Consider the following 6807-nt stretch of genomic DNA (forward strand, 5'->3'; position numbering starts at 1 on the left):
AGAGAGAGAGAGAGAGAGAGAGAGTCTATTGTTACCTGCAGGCTAGCAAGAACTTTAGGACTGATTTTATGGTTTTGAATATTTCGGTAGCCTCAATAATTTTCAAGAAGATTAGAAGTTCTGAGGTCTGGGTAACTTCCCTACTGAGCTACCACCTACTCTATCTTTGAAAGGTGTTTACATAATTGTCTTGGGACCCCAGGGGTTCAGACTGGCAAAAACTGAGACAGAGAGGGAGAGTTAATCAATGCTCTGCAGTCTGAGCCCAAGGATGGCCTTGAGTCCCTGAAGGGAGTTATCAAACCCTTAGGCTGTGAAAAAAATTAATTCTTACTTGAGAAGCTGAACATGGATGACATTAATAATAATCACAATAACAACAGCTTACTGAAAGCTTACAATACGCCAGATACTATGCTAAGCGCTGAACAAGAACCTCATTAATCTTTGCAACCCTCTGGGGTAGGTATTATTTCCAAGACACCAAAGACAAACTCAAGTTTGAAGGCTTAAGAAATTTGTCCCAAGTACCTCCAGTAATAAGTGACAGATCTGGATCTGGGAGTCAAAGTCAACCCTGTCATACTCAGAGGTCTCTGAGCAACCACCCTGCTACACTCTCAGAGACCCAAAAGGACTTCGAAAGAAACTTTTACTCGTCATATCTGCCTCTGTGGGTCTGATCAGTAGGATCACAGTGTTCCTGATTTATAGATCTTTGGGATAAACTTTGCATATTTTCTGCATTCATTACACCATCTCTGGCTGTGTTCAAGTCTTAGCCAGCAGCCCTCTTCCCCCATTCCTGGAGGCATCTGGGTCATGTTAACATAACTGGTTTATAAACTCACTGAATCTACATCCTCTAGCCCTTTCATTCGGTGTCCTAAATTCTTTAGGAGGCTGCAGGAAGGGAAGACAGGAAGGGGGGCTAGAGGTTAAAGACCAGGCAGGGAACTGTCAAAAAATGAGATATGCAAACTCTTTTACACTACCTGTAGGACCTTTCAAACCCCATTTATGCTGCCCTTGGTCATTCTGATATGGAGATTATGAACTTGGGTTCTAATTATATTAAGAAGCTTTGTCCGAGTTACCTCCCTTCCCTGATCTCAGCCCCCTCATCTGTACAAAGTTAGGAATAAGTCCATCCGAGGCTGCTTTTAGCATTCCCGGAGATCACACACCTGCAGGGCTCAGCACAGTAACTGTTCCAAACTTGTAGCTGCTATTTGTAGTACCCCGTCATTGGCTGCCAGCCTAGTTCCTTCTCACTTTTGCTATGTTGGGTGAATCGGTGTGCTGCCCTTTCTGACAGGCTCAGAAGCGTGCCTGTTCTGGAACTCTCTTCTGACGTTGCTCCCTTTCCCATTTCATGAGCAGGTCAAATAGCCTTGAAAAGAAGCATGATTAAGCACTTTTAACTAAGCACCCACTGTGCACAGAACAGCAGGCTAGGCGTGGAGGGACTGCATTCTTATGGCATAGAGCATGTAGTCGAGGAGGAGGTAGGACCAACAGTCACAAAGAACTGTGCTACACGAATACAGTCCTATGCAGGACTAAGTGTCACATTGGCACTGAGGACAATTGCTACAGTTGCTGAAACTGTAAGCCAGTGGTCCATACACGTCCCTGTCAGAGAGTGATCAGAGGTCTAGGGACATAAGGAATCTCATACTTGGTTATAAACACAAATAACCTGTCAGGGTCGTGCTGCGGGCACTCTGTGTGGGTGCACAGGGGTGGCAATGATTTCTGTGTGGGCTGCTATTTTCATTCCCAGAGGGCAGAGCTCATGTTTGGGCTTGTAGGGTGTTTCTCACTCAATAAACAAAGAGTGGCCATAACCGGACTGGGGCAGAACAGCGAGGGGAAAGAGCACTGAACCAGATGTCAAGAGACCTGGGTCTCAATTCCGTTATGACCACAAACTCCTTGATGACCTTGAGTAAGTCCTTTGCCTTTCTATTCATAAAATAAGGGAGGTGAATCAAATCAGGGGTTTTTACACTGTGTTCCACAGCACCTTGGGGTGTCTAGAAATTCTACAGGTCAACTGTATGAGTGGGTCAAGAGAATAGGTACATGGTGGCCCGGGACTCTGGGTTACCTCTCTCTCTTCTCCTGCTCTGGCCCACAGCAGCCCTGCTTATGTCTTTTTACATACAGAGGTTCTTGGGTAGCTCTCTTGGAAAATCACCAGACTTGTCTCCCTCCACACCATGTTCCTTTTACATATAGGCCATAGGCCAAATTAGTTCCAGAGAGGGGAGATTACTTGCTCAAGGTCACCCTCTTAGTGGCAGAAATGGTACTGAAGTTTCTTTGCAGATAATACTAACAATTGTTTGGTTATCCAGGGAGAAACCTCACTCCTCATCTCTTTCAGATTTGAAGGAAAATCATGGTTTCTAAATTCTGAAAAGGGGCAAGAGGAAAAGGGGCAGAGGAGAGGGTAGGGCCTGACAGTGGCCGCCTGAAGTCCAGGAAGTGCCCAGAGCAGAAGCTGGCATGGGGTTGGCTCCTTGCTGACTCCACTCTCTGTTGACAAAGCATGAGGCCTAAGCCAAGGGAAAGAGGTTATTGGTCACTCAGAGGACATTCCCTGAGTGTCACTTTCTCCACCACCAGCATCTTGGCTACTCTCCCAAAAGTCAATTTGAGATGCAACTAAGGTTTCTTCTTTCTTTCTTTTAAATTAATACATTATATTGGGTGGTGCCTGTGGCTCAGTGAGTAGGACGCTGGCCCCATATACCGAGGGTGGTGGATTTGAACCTGGCCTCGGCCAAATTGCAACAAAAAAATTGCTGGTTGTTGGGGTGGGTACCTGTAGCCCCAACTACTCGGGAGGCTGAGGCAAGAGAATCGCCTAAGCCCAGGAGTTGGAGGTTGCTGTGAGCTGTGACGGCACGGCACTCTACCGAGGGCAATAAAGTGAGACTCTGTCTCAAAAAATAATAACAATACATTATATTTTCTATAGAAGAAAAGCAGAAAATACAAAGAACTCCTCTAAATCCCTTCTCCACTTTCACATTAGTGTGGTACATTCATTACAATCGATGAGCCAATATCGGCCCTTTATTAACTAAAGGTCATAGTTGATATTAATGGTTCATTGTTTTTGTTTTTGTTTTTTTCAGACAGTTTCACTCTTATTGCCCTGGGTAGAGTGCTATGGCATCATAGCTCACAGCAACCTCAAACTCTTGGGCTCAAGCTATCCTCTTGCTCCTGCCTCCCAAGTAGCTGGGATTACAGGGGCCCACTACAATGCCCGTCAGTTTTTCTATTTTTAGAGATGGGATCTCACTTTTGCTCTGGTTGGTCTCAAACTCCTCAGCTCAAGCAATCCACCCACCTGAACCGACCTCCCAGAGTGCTAGGATTATAGGGATGAGTCACTGCACCCAGCATAAGGTTCATGCTCTGTGCTATACAGGGTATAGGTTCTCACAAATGCACAATATCATGTATTTGCCATTACAGTATCAAACAGAGGACAAGGTTCACTTTCCTAAAAGTCCCCTGTGCTCCCCTATTTACTTCTTCTCTCTTTCCCACACTCCTAGAAACTACTGATATTTTAACTTACACTGTAGTTTTGTCTTTTCCAGAATATCATGTAGTTGGAACCACACAGAATGTGACTTTTCAGACTGGCTTCCTTTACTAAGCAATATGCATTCAAGGTTCCTCCCTATCTTTTTGTGGCCTGATAGCTCATTTCTTTGTATCGCTGAATAATATTCCACCGTGCGGCTATACCACAATCATGTTCGTTCACAAATGGATGTGGAAGGATGTCTTGGTCACTTTGAAATGTTGGCAATTATGAATAAAGCTTCTATAAACATTCATTGATTCATGAGCAGGCTTTCATGGGGACATAAGTTTTCTGCTCATTTAGATAAATGCCTAGGAGAGCAATTGCTGGATCATATGCTAAGACTATGTTTAGCTTTGTAAGAAACTACCAAACTGTCTTCCAACGTGGCTGTACCATTTTGCATTCCCACTGTCACGGTGTTTTTATTTGCTAAAAAAAAAAGTCATTTAGTGTCATTCTAAGTAAAGAAAAAATTAAAATTTAAATTACTAGCATGAATGTTATTCTTTTTTTGTATATTATGCAATGTCAGTTTTATATGCAAATATATAAAAGCCTTAACTCATATGCAGAACCACTGAAATTACACAATCTGTATGTTGCCACTCATCCCTGCATATGTATCCCATTCTTACCAGAAGGGCAGAAACAAGGCACAAATTTAACTTAAATGTCTTTGATAAGTGCACATTCTACCAGCACTCTCTACCTTTGATTTAATGTTGCATAAGGAAGGGCTCAAAGGAAAAGGAGCTATGCGTTGCCCCGTGCTTCCCTTCCCCTCTGGGCCATCATTTGCAGCACAGATAGTTAGTCAACGCAGGGAAGCCTCAGGACAAAGGAGCTTCCTTGGTCCTTCTGTTTCCCAGAATGCCATTTTACCTTCTTCCAGCATTTGAAACAAGTTCTGATTTGAATGGAGAGCATGGCCTTTCAGGGCAGGCAGCACCGTACTTCGTCAGTCTTGATCCTGTTGTTAGTAGAGAACAGGAATAGGCACTCTCAGTGTTCAGTGAGACTCAAAGCCACCAGTTCCCTGAATGCACATATCTTGTACCTGTTGGAACTTTGTTCAACTGCCAGGCATGGTGGGTGTGTCTGCTGGGATTCCAGGCTCCCGAGCACTCCAAACACTCCAGCAGCAATGGAGGACACACACATATTGCACAAACCTCCTCTGCTCCCAAGCAAGCTCAATTGTCCTACCAGTCTTCATTTACAAAACACAAGTCAAAGGCAAAATTATTACAGATTTCAAGATGGCCAGCAGAGCACTGACTTGAGCACTGATCACTGTGGTCACTGAGACCACACAGGCGAGCCCCTGCGAAGCCAGCCTAACATTTCCTTCTGTTGTGTCTGTCCTTCTCCATCATAGATTATAGCTCTGTCTTGATGTAGGACCAGAGAACTCCCTCCCACCATCTGCCTAATGTTCAAACCAGGACACTAAACTTGTCTGGCATCCTCTCTCTCCCCCAAAGCCCACATTCGATCTCCGACCCCTGTCAGTTCTCCTGCAGAAGCACCTCTTCAATCTCCCCATGTCCCATCCCCACTGAGGCCACCTGGTTATGCTGCAATTGCTGCTCAAGCTGCCTGATGGATTTCCCTGCCTCCTGTTGCTCCTCTCTAATGGAATCCCCAGCCAGAGTGAGCTTTCTGAAAAGAAAATGGGATCAGTTACTTTTCTGCATAAAACCCTTCAATGCCCTCCAGAGTCCTCAAGATCAAGGTTCATTCTATGCCTTACAGGAGTCTTTCTAATCTGACTCCTGCCTCCAGCAACACTCTTCACTGTTCATCTCTCATTTTGGTGCCCTATCAAAATTGAACAACATACACATCTTTGTTCAAGATGTTCATTCCTCTCGAGCCTGAGACATTGCATACCCCCCACTGCATGTGTATACACCTCCATTATCCAGCACTTTTAGAGCTGTATTGCAGTTACTTGCCCACATCTCCCACTAGAGTCTAAGCTCAAAGGGAAGGGGCTTTGTCTGGATTACTGTAGTGTACCTGGCACTCTGAGTGCAATGACTGTCACATAGTCATCACTCAATAAAAGCATATTGAAAGAACAAGCTCTCCCTGACTCTCCCCAAACCAGATGTGTCCTCATGTCCATGCCAACAAGATAAAAGCTTTTGAGTGGGTGATGGGATGACTTGAGTGGTACCCCATCTTTCACCTCACTTCCTTGGGGCAAACCTCTTCTAATTCACTCACGTTCCTTGGCGGGCTGTGCATGATTCTTTACTGGAGTTTCTTGATCAAATGCTCTCCAACTTTCCATTTGTCAACAACAGTTCAGAAGAACAGCAGATACATAAGAATACAGAGAGTTTTCAGGGATATTTCCCCAACCCAAAGAATACCTTTGTTTGACTCAATCAAGTAGGGTCAGGGAATATGACCAAGCAGTAGAGAGAGCCAAAAAAGGGGGACAATTTATGCCATTTCCAAAAAATGTTAACACCGCACACAGGATGGTTAATCCAGAATGAAATAACAAGCATTTGCTTAAAGCCAATTTAACACTTTTCTCAAGTCTCATATTGTTGCAAAACTTCTCTGTGCTATTAAAAAAAGAGAAAAGAAGAAAGAAAAGGAAAAAAAAAACAAAACTAAAAACAGCAATTTGAAGTTGAGAACAAAGAGTCCCAGAATAGGTTTATTTCCACACTCAGTCACTGTGAAACAATCTTCTGGAAATCGCTTTTTAGTTAACAAGCCTATTTATCTTGTCTCATTAGTGCCTTGTAACAATGCAGGAGCTCCCCCCCAAGCTTCTGTACTAAGTTCAAATCCTCAGCCTGCTTTAGAGGTCATTCTTCATCTCAGCCTCTGCCTCTGACCCCAATCTACCTTGCATGTGACCCACCATAGGTCCCTTGTTAAGCAGGCTCCACTGCTGCTCACAAGCTCTGGGAACACTCACATGTGGTATTGGTGGCTTCTCCCATGGTATTTTCAACTCTAATGAATCTCAGTCTTCTCTCTCTGGTTTCTTTTATAAAGTTTCTCTTTGTCTTTGGTGTTCCCTCTAGATGTGGTGTATCTGATAGAATGTTTGGTCCCGTTATCTAGTGTGGGGTTCATTGTGATTCCTGAATCTAACATTCTTTTTTTTTTTTTTTGAGACAGAGCCTCAAGCTGTCCCCCTGGGCGGAGTGCCGTGGCATTAC

Source organism: Otolemur garnettii, unplaced genomic scaffold, assembly GCF_000181295.1.
Source record: "Otolemur garnettii isolate 467f Iridium unplaced genomic scaffold, OtoGar3 scaffold00013, whole genome shotgun sequence".
Taxonomy (NCBI): Eukaryota; Metazoa; Chordata; class Mammalia; order Primates; family Galagidae; genus Otolemur; species Otolemur garnettii.